This window comes from Lontra canadensis, unplaced genomic scaffold, assembly GCF_010015895.1.
Source record: "Lontra canadensis isolate GAN:19392208 unplaced genomic scaffold, GSC_riverotter_1.0 scaffold6, whole genome shotgun sequence".
Classification (NCBI taxonomy): Eukaryota; Metazoa; Chordata; class Mammalia; order Carnivora; family Mustelidae; genus Lontra; species Lontra canadensis.
The window spans coordinates 11664050-11681867 of record NW_022631000.1 but is presented as its reverse complement, the minus strand read 5'-3'; the positions used below and the strand labels follow the sequence as shown (position 1 = coordinate 11681867).

At 43.0% G+C, this 17818-nt stretch overlaps 1 pseudogene; it reads left to right on the top strand.

Annotated features, from left to right (window-relative positions):
- The first annotated feature begins 472 nt into the window (after nucleotides 1-472).
- LOC116864762 lies at nucleotides 473-17070 on the top strand (annotated as a pseudogene).
- Nucleotides 17071-17818: the final 748 nt, after the last annotated feature.

The window sequence follows — 17818 nt, the reverse complement described above, 5'->3', positions numbered from 1 at the left end:
TTTCATACAGAAAACACAATACAGGCATACCTTGTTTTATTGTGCTTCTCCAGTATCGCATTTTTTACGAATTGAAGGTTTGTGGCAATTTTTCTAACTGCAGCATTTTCTCACTTTTTGTTTCTGTGTCACATTTTGGTAATTTTCATAGTATCTCGAACTTTTTTATTTTTATTATATTTGTTATGGTGAACTATGATCAGTGATATTTGATGTTACAATTGTAATTGTTTCGGAGTACCCATATAAGACAGCAAACTTAATTGGTAAATGTTGTGTGTGTTCTGTCAGCTGTTCCCCATCTCCCCTTGTCATGGGGCCTCTCTACTCCCTGAAACATATAAATATTGAAATTAGGCCAACTGATAACCCTACGGAGGCCTCTAAGTGTTCAAATAAAACTATTTACTTTTATACAAATAAAACACTTTATTCACTCACTTTAATCACAAGCTAGAGATGACTAAGCTTAATGGGGAAAAGTATGCCAAAAACTAAGATAGGCCAAAAGCTAGGCTATCTGCACCAAATGGTGTGCCAAATTGTAAACGAAAAGGAAAAGTTCCTGAAGGAAATTCAAAGTGCAAATCCAGTGAACACACAAAAGATAAGAAAGCAAAATAGTCTTATTGCTGATATGGAAAAAGTCTTGATAGTCTGGATTGAAGAGCAAACTAGCAACAACATTCCCTTAAACGAAAGCCCAATCCAGAGCAAGGCCATAACTCTCCTCAATTCTATGAAGGCAGAGAGTGAGGAAGCTGCAGAAGAAAAGTAGGAGGCTAGCAGAGGTAGGTGTCTGAGGTTCAAGGAAAGAAGCCATCTTCATAACATAACAGTGTAGGGTGAAACAGCAGGTGCTGATGAAGAAGCTGCAGCAAGTTCTCCAGAAGATCCAGCCAAGGTAATTCATGAACATGGCTACACTGAACAAGAGATTTTCAGTGCAGACAAAATAGCCTTCTATTTGGAAAAGATGTCATCTAGGACTTTCATAGTTAGAGAAGAGAAGTCAATGCCTGGCTTCAAAGCTTCAAAAAACAGGTGGACTCTCTAGTTAGGAGCTAAGGAAGCTGGCCCCTTAAAGTTGAAGCCCATGTTTATTTGCCATTCTGACAATCCTAAGGCCCTTAGGAAGTCTGCTGCCTCAATTCTGCCTGTGCTCTAGAAATGGTACAACAACCTAAATAACACCACATCTGTTGACAACATGACAATAAGATTAATGTTGTTATCGTGATGGCTAATACAACATCTATGCTGCAACCCACAGATCAAGGAGTAATTTCAACTTTCAAGTCTTACTATTTAAGAAATACATTTCTTAAGACAGTGGCTGTCATAGATAGTAAGTCCTCTGATGGATCTGGGCAAAGTCAATTGAAAACCTACCAGAAAGGATTCACCATTCTAAATGTCATCAAGGACATTCATGGCTCACGGGAAAAGGTCAAAATATCAACGATCACAGAGTTTGGAAGGAGAGGACTCCAACCATAATGGGTGACTTTGAGGGAGTTAAGACTTAAGTGGAGGACGTAACTGGAGGTGGGGTGGAAAGAGCAAGGGAACTGGGATTAGAAGTGCAGCCTGAAGGGGCACCTGGGTGGCTCAGTGGGTTAAAGCCTCTGCTTTCGGCTCAGGCCATGATCCCAGGGTCCTGGGATCGAGCCCAGCATTGGGCTCTCTGCTCAGCAGGGAGCCTGCTTCCTCCTCTCTCTCTGCCTGCCTCTCTGCCTACTTGTGATCTCTGTGAAATAAATAAATAAAATCTTTAAAAGAAAAAAAAAAAAAAGAAGTGTAGCCTGAAGATATGACTGAACTGTCTCGATCTCATGATAAAACCTGAACAGAGAAGTTGCTTCTTATGGATGAGCAAAAAAAGTGGTTTCTTGAGATGGGATCTACTCCTGGAGAAGATGCTGTGAAGACTGTTGAAATGACAACAAAGGATTCAGAATATGACATAAATGTAGCTGATAAAGAAGCAGAAGGGTTTGGGAGAACCATCTCTAGTTCTGAAGGAAGTTCTACTGTAGGGTAAAATGCTATCTAACAGCACTGCATGCTACAGAGAAATTGTTTGTGAAAGAAAGAGCCAATCCATGCAACAAACTTCACTGTTGTCTTGTTCTGAGAAATGGCCACAGCCATCCCAGCCTTCAGTAGCCACCACCCTGAGCAGTCAGCAGCCATCAACCCTAAGGCAAGACCCTCCATTAACAAAAAGATTACGACTCACTGAAAGCTCAGATGATGGTTAGCCTTTTTAAGCAATCAAGTATTTTTAAATTATGGTATGTACATTGGCTTTATTAGATATAATGCTATTTCACACTTAGTGGTGAAGCATAACTTTTATATCCACTGGGAAACCAAAAACTTCATTTGATTCACTCTAGTGTGATTCTCACTTTATCATGGAATATCTAGATATTCCAAACCTGCAATATCTCCAAGGCATGTCTATCTTCACACAGACTGTGATTCTCAGAATTTATGTCTGACAAAATTAAAAACATCTGGAAGTCTCTTAAGGGGTCCTGATTTCAAGAGAAGTTGTTTTTTTGTTTGTTTCACTTTTAAGATTTTATTTATTTATTTGACACACAGACAGAGAGAGAGCACAAGCACGGGGAGTGGCAGGCAGAGGGAGAAGCAGGCTCCCCACTGAGCAGGGAGCCCGGTGTAGGACTCAATCCCAGGATCCTGTGATCATGACCTGAGCCAAAGGCAGACGTTTACTGACTGAGCCATCCAGGCACCCCTCAAGAGAAGGTTGGGGTTTTTTTTTGTTGTTTTTTGTTTTTTGTTTGTCCCACCTGACTGAAATTGCATAGTAAATTCAGGGCAAAATATTTCCCATCCTTGATGAAGAAGCCAAAAACAAACCAACAAAAAAGCCAGTACAAGTTGAACTCTTCTGGTAAACCCAAGGACACGAGATAAATGAGATTCAAGTCCTACACACTCAATTATAACTGCTGCTGAAACGCCGTTTTGTACTTAAGCATTCAGAGATGCTTCTGTCAGTTCCAAACAGGAATCCACATGTAGCTCTGGGCTTCAAAGAATGAAATAAAACAACAATTTCAATTTTATAAGTCCTCAGAGTGAAAACAACTGAGATGTAGCCTTTTTCTGGCTGTTGTGTGTTCTAGTCCCTGCAGGCCAATTAAGTTCTTTCAAAGCCCCAGCAAGGGCTTGAAGGTTAATTAAAATGTGTGATTTAGGAAAAGCTGAGGATAGTATATAGTGCACATACTCCACCAGCTGCCTTCGAAGCAACATTTAATTAACCAGCAGTGAAGCTCAGCACCTGCTTTTTCTCCTATTTCTACACAGACACCATGGAAGCGGAGAGCCAAGGTCTCGGTGATGCACATAAAGACAGTGAGGGGAACATCTCTCCATTCCCCACTCTCGCTCTCTCCCCTCCCCTTAGAGATGGATCCTGCTTTTTGGTGTCTCTATTATCATACTGTCCTAAGACTTTCTCCCACAAATGATAGATCTGTCCCCATTGCCTCTCCTCCAAAGCCCCACCTCCTGCTCCCCCACCACACACTACTTCCCATCTCTTTTCTGCGTTTCACTGTGGCAGCTACTTGGCTACTTGGCCAGTGGTCTGCTGAGACACTAACCCTCACTGTAAATATCTGCATTTTAACTGAAGGGTCTATATGACTTGAAAGCCCATCTGGAAAGCAGTAGCCAGTCTCAAAGACAGCCCCCAGTGATCCCTGTCTCCTGGTATCTCACGCTTGTATAATCTGCTCCACATATTTTACCAGGGTTGGTCTGGATGGTCAACAGCACATAACAGAAGTAACAGTATATCATTTCGGAGATTAAGTTATGAAAAAAACTTCCATTTTAGGAGAGGCCTTTCTAGTCTCGTGGCCTGGAGAGTTCCTGCAGCCCCCGTTAAGCCTTCAGAGACTAAAGACTTGCTGGATTGCTTGGCTGCCACTTCGTGAGAGATCCAGACCTAGTCCCACCCAGGTAAGCTGCTCCCAGATTCAAAACCTACAGAAACTGTGAGAGAAGCATTTTGTTGTCTTAAACTACTAAGTTTGGGGGTAATTTGTTATGCAGCGGTTGACAGCTAATACAGAATATTGCATCTTTCCCAAAGGATGGAAACATATAGCAGCACACAGAGGTGACTTGCTGTAGAGTTAGCTGAGCACCCTTCCTGGGAGTTTCTAAGAAAAAAGGACAAGGAGAGCAGTCACTTCAGGACAAACGTCACATTGGGGAGGGGACCAATCAGAGAGTGTCGATAGGCAGAATCAGCTTCCCAGGAGAAGGAAAGAGGTAACTGTTCAGGAGACTGACATTTTACTTTGTCACGTTAGGCTTTGAAGCCTCCTCTGTTCCCCCCTTTCTCTCTTCCTTATGCATCAGCTGCCCTGAGTCTGTAGACTGGCTACAATTTGTTCTGTCAGACACCTATCTCACATTACCTCTGTCAAGGTATATATCTCCTCTTTCTCCTAACGTTTCCTTTGAGGTGATGATACACATCTGTGTTCCTTATGCATGAAGTAAGTTTTTGTGTAATGATTCCCAAATGGTTAGTTAGGAGGAAGAATCTATGGCACATGAGAGGAAGATGTGAGTCCTGTTTGGTGAACTAACAGACTCAGATGGGAAGCTTTACTAGAATATGGATTGATCAGTCCTATTCATGCTTTCATTCATTTCACATATAGTTGCTCAAAGGTTTCAGGCATGGGTACAGGTACAAGGATGAAGAAGTAAATGAATCAAACATCCTTGCCTGAATGAAGCTCATATCAGAAATTTTTATTCAGGAGATCTGACTTTTCCTTCTGTGGGTCTGTAGTGCTGCCAGGCTGATGACTGACTGACTTGATCCAACCCTGGGCCCAACAATGCGACTTCCTTTTTGATATAGTCACTCTTTCTTATTACAGAATATCTGATATTTACTAAAGAATGTAACATCTATATGAGTTATAGGATATAGCAATAAAATGAATGTCTGTGAACCCCTTACTAATTTATGTGCTAGAACATCACCAGGGCTGTCCCATCTACTTTTGCTTTCACCTCCTCCATCCTCCTACTTCCACCAGAGTCCTCCACCTCCTTGGTTAAGTTTATTCCTAAGTATGTTACTCCTTTCAGTGCTCTTAAAAAGGGATTGTTTCTTTAATTTCCTTTTTTAAAAAGAAGGACTTCATTATTAGTGTAAGGAAACACAACTGATTTTTAAAGTTGATTTTGTACCTTGAAACCTTGCTGAACTCACTTATTATTTCTACCAGTTTCGGATCATGTACCATGACCAAGTGGGATTTATCCCTGAGATGCAATGATGGTTCAACATATGCAAATCAATTAATGTGATACAGCACATTACCAGAAAGAAGGATAAAAACCACATGACCATCTCAACAGATACAGAAAATGCACTGGACAAAATTCAACACCATTTCATGATGAAAAACTTTCAATAAACTAGGTATAGAAGGAACTCACCTTGACACAAATGAAAAGGCCACAGCTAATGTCATACTAAAACTGAAAGCTTTTCCACTGACATAGGGAATAAGACAAAAGAGGATGTCCACTCCTGCTATTTCTATTTAACGTCATCTAGCCAGAGTAATCAGTCAAGGAAAAGAAATAAAAGGTTTCAAACCAGGAAAGAAGAGGTAAAATTATATCTGTTTGCAGATGACATGATCTTATATGGAAAACTTTAAAGACTACACACATGCACACAAATATTAGAACTAATAAATTCAGTAAAATTTTAGGACATAAAATTAACACATGAATATCAGTTGCATTTCTATGACTGTCTTTTATGATAGATTGGTGGTAGGGGGCTACTTTGATTAGTGGAAAAGGTCCTTGGACTGAACCTCAGATAAAGAAGGGCTGCCTGTCCACCTATGGTACTTTGCAATCGGTCTTGCGTACAGGTGTTTTTTTGTCGGGGGGGCTGGGGTGGTGTGCAGGTATTTTACATAAAGCATTGTGCAGTGGAAATAGCATGAACTTTGGAGTCAGTGAGACCTGAGTTCAAGTTTTCTTCCCACCACTCCGTATTTTCTGACTCTGAGAAAGCCATTTTCTCCTTATGAACCTTAGTTTCTCAGCTATAAAATGAGACTATTAATATTTACTTCACACCTTTATTGTCTGAATAAGAAATGACATGGCATATATGAATATAGACGGCCTCAAATTTAGTACAGAGTTCCATATAATGTGGCTGTGAGTGGTGGCCATAGTAGAATAAGTATTAACAGTAAAAGCAAAAAGCTTTATCAAGGTTATATTAAGTTATATGTCTTGGGTACCAAGCTCTATGAAAGAATTCTCCCCCTCTAAATACTGGGACTTTCAGGACTCTCCTCCTTCCCTTAAATTCCTTAGAAACTGGACAGGAGAGATGTGAGCATGTAAGTATGGAAAGAGGCTAACAAGGTAACAAGTATATCTACTCCCCATGGTGCTCTTGAACTCAGTCAAACCCACAGTAGATTCCATGTGTTCTGACTGAGAAGCAACATGGTAGAGTTGGAAAAGCATGTTTGGGTACCAGATGCCTGGGGTTCTAATGCAGTCTCTGCAGTTTGCTTATAAGCAGTGTTAGGAGGGTAGTTCCATTCAGACCTGCTTTACTCACCTATAAAATGGGAATAATATCTAATCCATTGCAAGCATCAATCAGGTAATATACATAAATCTCTAAACACAGTTCCTGTCATCTAGAAAATCCTCGCCAAATATTAATACTCTTTCTTTCTGTTCCCCCATCTGAATGACACAGCACAACTCTAGTAACTCGTAGAGATTTAGAAGAAACTCCAGGGATTATTTATGATTCAAAAAGGAGAAGAGGTATATTATAACCCATTCAGATGTGCAATCACTTGCCAAGAGAGAGGAAATCCGTTCTTTGCCCGAATTGTTATGTTATTTGTGCTTTACCTCCAAATAATACTTAAAATACACAGGATTTAAATAAACCAACAAAATTATTCAAACCAAAAATGAAGCATATATGGGTTTTTAACTATTACTTATGTAACAAGGACTACCTCTACGGAAGACCCAGTGATGAAAGGGAACTTAGAGCAGCACCTCCAGGCTAATTGTACATCCCATATGAAAGCCCAACTAGAACACCTTTTAGAGACAGAACAATACTAGAATGCCTAAATTCAAATCCAAGCCTTGCCCCTCATTAGTTGTGGGACACTGGGCAACAAACTCTCCAAGCCTCAGTCTTTCCATCTCTAAAATGGGAATAATTATAATATATAACTCATAGCGTTGTTGTGAGAATTTTTTTAGGAAAGAAGAAACTCTTTATGTAAAGTGATTATTTATACCACTGCCTGGTAATTAGTACATGTGAGTGGACACTATCATTTTCAAGTGGCCACTGAGCTCTAGCTTGAAGTTTCAGGAAAACTCAGGACACACAGGTCTCTCATCGTTAGATAGGGCTGGTCCTGCCGTCTAATACAGATTAAGGGGAGGGTATTCTTTACCCACCCAGGTGGGCCCCCCTGATGCTTTCTCTCTCCTGTGGCTTCTGCCGTGAAGGTTTCTAGCCAACCTCCCCACTCCATTCCCCAGCTTTCCTCCTCCAGTTTATTAGTGACCTTCCTAGAGTGCGTCACGCAGCATTAATCAAGTGCTCCAGATGTGGCCGAGCAAAATTGGACCAGGGTTGCCACTAGCAAAGAGTGACTCTACACCTGTACCAACCCAGAATCCCATTGGGTTAGGTTTTGTTTTGTTGTATGCAATATTATAAGATCAAGCTTATTTGGTGCTACATATAGGCCTTTATCTCTTAGATTTTAACCTTATTAGTTGATTTCAATGTTCCCTCTATTCTATCCTGCTAATAACACTTTGAATTCTATTTTTCCCACTTGTGTGTCAGCTACAAACAAAGTTACAAACCAGGTAAGAAGCTTCATCCAAATCATGAAGAAAGGGTATTTTCTTAAATTGCTGACAGTAAAGAGGAATGGTGCTCCACCTCAGTTTGTGCGACAGAAGGAGGGGGTAAAGCACATTTTGACCCAGCTTACCAAGGAGAGGGTGGCCTGGAGTAATCTCTGCAAGCCAAGAAAAGCCATTAATCAACAGCAAAATTAATTTATCCATTAATCAATCACTCAATCACTGGGGAGATGCCTGAAAAAAGAAATGCCCAGGCTAAAATTCACACTGGGTGAGAAATGACCAAGAAAATGTTTTATTAGAGAACAATCATTGGATTCCTGAACAAGGTAAAAAAAAAAGTTATGCAAAACAGGAAAACTGAAAACAATCCATAGAAACTGCAGTTAGTTCATAATTCACTGGGCTCTGCTAATACTTGCAGGACTTCTTTTTTAAAAAATGTTGGAAGGAAAAGACTGCTGCGACTCATAACAGATAGAGATTCTTAGGCTACATGATTTACACCTTCCATATATGCAGATAACTAAGAGATCTAAAAGACAGATTCATTTCCCTGAGGGATTTGTGTTAGAATTAAGGAGAGAGAATGAAAACACATAAATAGAACACAGTCATATTGAATACTGAGGAGAACCCAAGGGAGGCCAAAAAAAGGGGAAGTGGAGAGGAAAGCAAAATATTACTGAAAGCCTACCGACTGTGTGACAAGTGATTTCCATCCATGATCTCTTTTACTCCTTGCCAAAATTCTTCAGTATAAATAACCCATTTTTATAGATGAAAAAACTGATGCTCAATGAGTTTAAGTAATTTTCTCAAGGCTCACAGGTAAGAAGCCAAACATGACTCAAAGTAGGTTTATCTGCCTCTAAATCCTACACTCCCTCAGTGCAACACATTGCCTCCTTGGGTTACAGTCATCTGGGGAGTGGATATATACAAATTGGACAAAACAAATTCTGCCAAAGAATCATTTCTCAAGAAAATTTGTTAAGCCCTAGGATGGCACATGATGGTGAGTGTGAAGGACAGAGAAGAAAAAATGGCACCTCCAAAGTGTAATGGCGACACCACTGCTGAGGGTCGAAGAAAGAGGTAAAGATGCTTTTAGATGAAAGATTGAATCAATTATTTCTGAATTACTGAATCTAGGATGATAGTGATTTACACCACCTAAATTCTTTGTAGAGGAGACCAACAAAAGCTGATAAGAAAATAGGGCTTAGAGTTCTGAGAGGTACTTCGACATTGAGGTAGTTGCTGAACTTAAGGCTCTTACTGACCAAGAGCAGAACATAAGAGACAGAGTACTGCTGAAAATCTGTAATTATGTAACTAGCAGGTCCAGTGAAAGGTCACCAGAAACCTTCTGAGACCTCAGAATGAGGCAGAGTCAACAAAAGCCAAAGTAGGAGAGGGTCTCAGGTGTGGTACAGACCGTGAGTGGCTTCAATTCTCCACGACTCCCTACACCCACATCTCTGCCAGGGTCTCATCAGTAGTGAAAGTGCTTCTCTTCCAGAGACTTTGGGTTTATCACTGTGACTTGTTTTGGCCAATGGTATGTGGGAAGAAGTGACAGTGTGCCAGCCCCAAGCCTAGGCTTTGAGAAGTTTTACAGGTTTCTGCTTAGCGTCCTGTGTCTCTGCCATTACCATAAGAAAAACACGGCTCAGCTTTCTCACTGATGCTAGGAGGAGGACAATCAATAGAAGAGCCTCCTTGGCCAAACTACGTACAGCAGAGCCACTCCGGCAGCCACAGCCTGAAGAGAGCCACCAGTCATGTCCGTCCTAAACCAGATGAACCCCTAACAACCTTCAAAATGTGTGAGCAGTAATGCCTAATTATTGTTTTACATCACTGAATTTTTGGTTGGTTTGTTACGCAGGTATTAAGAATAGCAGAAGAGTCTAGGAAATGCAGTCATAAGTAGAGAAGATTTAGTTGAGAAGCCTTGAGGTTAAAATAAACAGGATAATTGTTAGTGGGATAATCAAATATCATATCCCAATAGAAGTGTCTTGTGCATATCTGGAAGGATGGGAAAGGAATTCGTGGGGCGGTCAAGGCGGGTACCGGGAGGCTGATGATCGTGGAGCATGAGAGCCTAAGTGTGGGGGGAAGGGTCCCCAGAAAACATACAGAAGTGAGGTTCAGCACAGAACACAAAATTAGTGATTCTGTAATCACCAAGGAGACATAATGAAGGAACTAAAGTCAGTTTGAGTCAATAGGCCACACTTCATGGAGGGGGTGTTTTCTCCAGTGAAATCCCATGAATGTGTAGACAGCAATCATGGGAGTCTAAGCGAGTATCACAGAGTGGTCTCCAAAATGTTTCCCTTACACTGAACAGGACTCTGAAGAGGGAAATATCCAATCAAGAGATGTATCCAAAGAGTTATAATAGAGTTTTCATGGTAAGAGAAGGAATTTGACATTCCAGTCCACGGCTTTGAGTCTTTCAAAGTGCTTCTAAGAGGGGAACCTGGGTGACTCAGTCTGTTAAGCATCTGCCTTGGGCTCCAGTCATGATCCTGAGATCGAGTTCTGCATCGGGCTCCCTGAAGAGTCTGTTCCTCCCTCTGCCTCTGCCATTCTCTCACGAATAAATAAATAAAATCTTAAAAAAATAAAAATAAAAACCGAAGTGTTTCTAAGTGGCCAGTCGTGATATCAGATGGTGATGTGAGTTTGTGGGATCTCGAGGAAAGAGGAGCACATGGTGTTGGGGTGTTGGCAGAGAAGCATGGTACACCATTGCTGTGAGCTGCCACCAGCCCCCCAGGCTAACAAAAGTTGCCTGTCTCAGGGTTTCTAGCACCTGGAACTCTGTGGTTTCTTTTTGTTGGCCTAACTTCACAATCCCTAGCCAACTATATGAATGCATCTGTCTGAAGGTTTTTTATTATTTATTTATTTTTAAAGATTTTATTCATTTATTTGAGAAAGAGAAAGACAAAGAGAGACAACAGGAGCAGGGGGAGGGGCAAAGGGAGCAGGAGAAGCAGGCTCTCCTGTGAGCAAGGAGCCAGATGGGGGTTCAATCCCAGGACGCCAGGATTGTGACCTGAGCTGAAGGCAGCTGCTTAACCGACTGAGCCACCCAGGCGCCCCTGAAAGCCTTTTAAAATGGCATAATAAGACTATGGAAAACACCTATGAACAATTCATTGATGAGGCTGGTTCTATTTTTGATCACTGGTTTGCACTGTTGTGCCCCAAACTAGCTGAGACCAGGGATCACAGCCATGTGAAAAAAACGGAATAGGAGCTATCTTCCAAAGGTCTCCTCTAGGCAGGACTGCTGCTGACTCACCAGGAGGCAGAGTCAGCACCACAGCGCCTGGGCTATCACCGGCAAGCTGTTCTGCCTCATTTCCACTCTAATGGGGAGGCAGGACAGTATTTACTTTGCCTGCTCTGACACCACTGGGATATTATGAAGCCTTCCCTGGGGCGCAGCACTCCTTCTGGCCCTCCACCCCAGACTGCGTCGGGACTATCCGTGGAAAACTGAGACGCAGATGCTTGGTGCCGCTGGCCCATCAGCTGCAGCCATACTTGTGATTCTGGCCAAAGTTACCCCCAGAGCACCGGTCAGGTGGGCAGAGCGTAATTGTCACAATGGGTTCGTGCAAGAGGGGGAAGTGACGCTGTTTGGGGTTTTCCAGTGAAGGAAAAGCAGACACACTGCAATGTGAGATGAGAATTCGGCAGTCCGGCCTGCTCAGGACCGTCACTTCCAGCGGCGTGCCACAAATGCTTCTTGGGGGAAGGAAGAAGCGTGTAAGGCAGACCTAGCCCTATTAGCGAGGACACCCCTAGCGACCCTAGGTTCAGATCTGAAAATCTGCTGTTGCAGTATGTCAGCAGGTTTATGACTGGCAGGAATAGACTACATCCACCAAAAACTTAGAGCAGCTCCCTAACCAATGAGTGAACAATCTGTGTTGGGTGTTGTTTGTTGGAAATCAGAACCTTCCTATTTTTTTAAGCTCTCCTCGGTCCTGCAGGGATGAGAAGCTCAAAAACCTCAGTTCCCAGACCTCCTTGCCAGTGGGCCCAGTTTGATGTGGCTGATGAAAAGCATTTGTTTGAGATCTATATATAAAGAAAACAGTGTGCCTGGGAGGAGGGAGTTCTTTAATAAATGGTAGTCAGGAAAGGCCTCCTGGGGAAGGTGATCTTGGAGCAGGGATCTGAAAGAAATGAAAGAGTGAGTCATGGAGCTGTGTGGAAGAAGAGCTTCCTCCCGGCACAGTCTTGGAGGCCTGAACATGCCGAGTCTGAATGAGAAAATGCTGTGGCTGAGGTAAAGTGAGCCATGGGGAAGAAGAGAGAGGTTCGATCCGAAAAGTGAGAGGGGTCCCTATTATGGACAGTCTTACAGATCATGGGAAAGTTTCTGGCTTTTACTCTGAGGAAGATGGCAAACTACTAGATCATTTTGAATGATACCTGTAATTCTGCTTTTGTACTAAGGAGAAAAAAATTTTTTTTTAAAAATAGAACCTTATTAGACACCTCAGCAAAGAAGATACAAAGATGACAAATAAGCATATGAAAACTTGCTCCCACATCATAGGTCACCAGGGAAACACAAATTAAAATAGCACAGTGATGCCACTGTACTTCTACCGGAATGGACAATTGCTAGCAAGGATGTGGAGCAACGGGAACTCTCATTCGCTACTGGTGGGCAAAATGGTACAGCCACTTTGAAAGAGGTTTGGTGTTTTTGTTTTTTTAAAGATTTTCTTTATTTATTTGAGAGAAAGACAGTGAGAGAGAGCATGAGAGGGGAGAAGGTCAGAAGGAGAAGCAGACTCCCAAGGGAGCTGGGAGCCCGACATGGGACTTGATTGCGGGACTCCAGGATCATGACCTGAGCTGAAGGCAGTCACCCAACCAACTGAGCCATCCAGGCACCCTGGTTTGGTGTTTTTTTATGAAACTAAACATACTCTACCATACAATCCAGCATTTACTCAAAGGAGTTGAAAACGTACACTCACATAGAATCTTTCATACAGATGTATACTGCTTTATTCATAATTACCAGAACTTGGAAGCAACCAATATACATTTCGGTGGGTGAATGGATAAACTATGATATATCCAAACAATATGTCATTCAGCATTAAAAAGTAATGAACTACCAAACCACAAAAAAAAACAAGGAGGAGGGGCGCCTGGGTGGCTCAGTGGGTTAAAGCCTCTGCCTTCAGCTCAGGTCATGGTCCCAGTGTCCTGGGATCGAGCCCTACATTGGGCTCTCTGCTCAGCAGGGAACCTGCCTCCTCCTCTCTCTCTCTGCCTGCCTCTCTACCTACTTGTGATCTCTGTCAAATAAATAAATAAAATCTTAAAAAAAAAAAAAAAAAACAAGGAGGAGACTTAAGGGCCTATTATTACTGAGTGAAAGAAGCCAAGTAAGAAGGCTATAAACTATATGGTTCCAACTAGATGACATTCTGGAAAAGGCAAAACAATAGAGACAGTAAAAAGGTCAGTGGGTTGTCAGGGGTTGGGGGAGGGAGAGATAAAGAAGAGATTTTTAGGACAATGAAAATATTCTTTATGATACTATACTGGTAGATCCATGTCATTACACATTTTGCCCAAACCCACAGAATGTACAGCAGCCAAGAGCGAGGCCTAACATCAACTCTGGACTCTGGTGACGATGGTGTATCAATGAACGTTCATCAGTCGCAACAATGTACCACTCCTGTGGGGACTGCTGATACTGGGGGAGGTGAGGCAGGTGTGGAAGAAGGGGTGAAAGGAAATCTCAGAACCTTCTGCTCAATATTGCCATGAACCTAAAACTGCTCTAAAAAATAAAGTCTATTTCAAAAAACAGAGCACGAGAAAACACAGACACAGCATTTTATCCTCAAAAACCACACTGTAAGCTACTTCCCACCGGCCCACTACTCCTCCGATATAATCTACTGGCTTCTTGAGTTTTATTTGAAAACATCAGTTTTTGCCATCCTAACAAGCTGGCTTATGAATGATTGTGAATTCTAACATCAGGCTCTTACCAGGTTTTCCTGCAAATGGCAGAATAAAAGCTTAGTCCCTGGACGGGCTACAAGACAATGTTAGATTTAAGGAGAGGCAAGAGATTCAAAAGTAGTAAGAAGTTCATGCAAAGCAAGTAGATGCCTGGATTTGGCTGAGACAATTCCTCTGGGAAGAAAGCCCACTAGATGTTAGAAAATCTCTCACTGGAGGGGGCTCCAGCCCAAGACCCGTGAGAGTCCCACAGCGGCCCTCTGTTTCACTGTGCTGAAGAGGGCCTCCAGATGAAGAGGTGCTCTCATGTGAGGACTCACTTCAGTTCTTAGGGACTGCCCACAAATACTGTGCTAAGTAAGACTTGCCCAAGCCTAGGGCCTCTGGCACAAAACCAAGCTTCTGAAACAAGAGCTGAAAACCAAAGAAAATCGCAAGAAAGTGCTAAAAAGAAGAGGGGAGGAAAAATGTGGGTGGGGAGAGGGGGAGGGGAGGAAAAGAAAAAGGAAGAAAGAAAAGGATTTAGACTATCCCAGGTAACATTCAAATAAAGGATTGTGTGGGGGGTGGAAATATCCCCAACAAAACAAAGGAGAGAAAAATGTCTGAGTTTCATTAACTGACCTTAGCGAGAACTCACGTAAAGAAGAATGCCAGGCTGACTTTAGAAACTTTCTCAACTGAAAAGATGAGAGAGGTTATTAGAGCTTTTATTTGTCGCTTGGTTCAATCAAACCCTTTCCCCAGTAAGCTTCTCATCTAAAGCCCCATTTGGGAAAATAACATCTAGTCATTAAAAAAAAAAATCTTCCAGTTCTATGTAGACATGAAAATAGTTTAAAACGCCAATTGTACAGCCAGAATTCAGAGGGCTGTTCACACACAAATAACCCAGGTTTTAAAGAGGCCCTCCTGGCTCTAATAGCTCACCTTGTCGAGACCCTGCTTGCCCCCCTCACCACACAGTGCCCACCACACTTCTGTGGCTCCTCCCACGGGCTCCACGTGTCCCACACCAGCCCATCCACACACACTAGCTTGTTCCCCTCATTGATTTCAATGCGTGACACACGCTGAATGGGGCCATCGACATCTGGGGCAGTCTTCTGCCTCAGTTACTGTGTTTGTGGCACAGCCGGAGAAGCACTGAACACCTCCTGCCCCAAAGGACACGGTATCTGTTCATCTTCTAGAGATTCTCGCTATTCAGCGTAGGTATGTGGACCCCCAGGATGAGTATCACTCAACTTGTTACAAATAAAGAACCTCAGGTCCCACCCTCAAACCTGCTGAATCAGAGCCTGCATTTGAACAAGAGCAGCAAGTGTTCTGTCCCCTAGTGAGCTCTGAGAAGTCCCGTTCCACAGAGGCCTGCTTTGGAGCCACACAGAGCCAGGCATCAGATAAAGGGACTGTTTTCTTAAGTTCTAACCGGAAAGAGTCCTGAGGACCTTCTTTGATATCCTTACTCTGATATCAACTTTGGACTTTGGACATGTCCAAGAGAGGCAAAGGCAAGCTAGCTGCCTCCTCGCTTGTGCCTTTTCTAGTAGCCACAGTAAAAAGTCAAAAGAAACAGGTGAAAATAATTTTAACAATGTATTTTAACCCAACATATACAAAATATAATTATTTCAACATGTACTTAATACAAGAAGGAATTAAAGAGATATTTTACATGTTCTCTTATACTGTGTCCCTGAAACTCAGTGAGGATTTTATAGGCAAGCACAACTCCTTTTGGGCTCACCACACGTCTAGTGCTCAGTAGCCATGTGTGGCTCGTGGCTTCCGTCCTGTCCAGTGTATCTCCCAAGATTGCTGTGTATCAAAGAACATATGTCAACAGACATTCTGAGCACTAAATGCTGCCATTTGGAGAGAATTCATATATTTAAAGATCACTTGAGTCTGTCATGAGTTTTGCAAACTATCGTGGCCCCCAATTTGCTTTGCTCCCTGAGGATAAGCCATGAACCGCACACACGGCCACACACATTTGTCTTTGGTGCCATGGTTTGGTCTCTGAAGAGCACAGAACATGCTGTCAGGATGCACACAGTTGTGTTTTTGACCACATCCTCATGGAAGGACTTTGGCCGAGTCCAGTTTCACTGTATAGTCCCAGTTTCCTTTGTTCTCTAAAGGAAAATAATCTCTCTTCTGTGAACCCCACAAAGTTGTTGCGAAGATAAAAAGAGTATAAGAAGTGTATGTAAACTATTTCAGATTATGAATTACTGCTTCTTGTCCTCCTTGCATTTATTAAACCTAGCATGCCCTCACATAATTCAAAACATAGATAATTATAGGTCTTTTGATGTTTTAGTACATTTCCTATTCACTGCTTCCACTAGCAGAAAGCTACTTTTAAGGTGTTAAGGTTGGGCATGCTGGGCTGTGCTGTCAGATGGGATGCCTACAGACAACCCCTCTGCTTGGAGAACACATCCTGGGCAGACTGTTTCTGCAGGGGGCAGAGGAAAGCCAAGAGAAATTCAGACTGGAGCTATGCCTAGAACATGGACTTGGAGTGAGAAAGAGCAGGTAAGAATACTGGTCCCACAACTCACCCTCCAAGGGGTTTTCCTTTCTGAGCCCCTATGTGGCCCCATCTGTGAAGTATGTTCCTGCCTAGAATGGGAGTGGGCTTTACAAGAGAAAATCCTGTACAACACGGACCACTGTACCCAGCCCAGGGTCCACCCTCATTAATTTGTAACTGTTTTTCTATTATTTCAACACAGCAGATGTCTGGCATGTCATCTGGAGAGGGACAAGCTGTGGTGAGGTTCTAAAGTGGCCTGGCCGTTCATCTTGTTAGGCCGTTTTGTGTGGAGGCTGTTGGCATCTGTGTTTAGCAGGGACAGGCTCTCGGTTGGCCCTCAGCTTTATGACTTCAAGCCACTTAGTCACATCCCGCTGGAAAGAATCATTATTTCTGAAGAGCTAGAGAAGCAGCTCACAAGATGGATGGCTCCCTCCAGTCTGGCCAGCTCCCATGGGGCCTCCCTCACAGCATCTGGTCTCTCTCAGAGAACCCTTCTGCTTGATCGATTTGGGCAGATCTAGTCCCTCCTCCTGAGTTCTCCCATCCTGAATATACTCTATGAGTTTGTGATGGCGATGGTATCCTTCTGGGTGGATAGCCTTAAGAAGTCTTTTCAGCCCACCTGGTAGGGAAGCCTCTGAAGGAATGAGAGCTTCCTGGGGTGACCTCGGAGCTCTACAGGGAATGGATCAGGGCCAGAGAAGCACCATTTGCAGGCATTTTTAACTGTAACACTGGGCCTTGGAGGACAGAAGCCTGAGCGACCAACTGTCCCGGTTGCTGGAGACTCAGAAGGTTCCCTTGAAAGCAAAACTTTTGTCAGATTATTGGGGAGCCTAGATGATAGGTTTCATCCTAAGGAGCAGCTGGGTAGAGCAGGGCTTCTCCAACTTTAGTGCACGTATGAGTCACCTGGAAATCTTAATAAAATGCAGATTCTGATTCAGGAGGTCTGAGGTGGGAAGTGAGATTCTTCGCATCTAACAAGCCCCCGGTAGTACTGATGCTGGGATTCACAGGCCACGCTCTGAGTAACACTGTGTTGGTGTACTTGCACGAGGCTCTGGAAAGGCCTGGGCTGGCCTCCTGGCCACACCTGTTCCCAGATGGGATTCTGTGAACTGCACTTTCCTCAATCATTCTACTTCTCCTGGCCCTGAGAATGAAACCCATTGTTCTTAACCCCCTAATCTTCCATCATCCTAGACAGCCACGGTCCCCCACTGTCTTTTACCTTCCCTATTCATACCAGTGCTCACACTTTCTCGT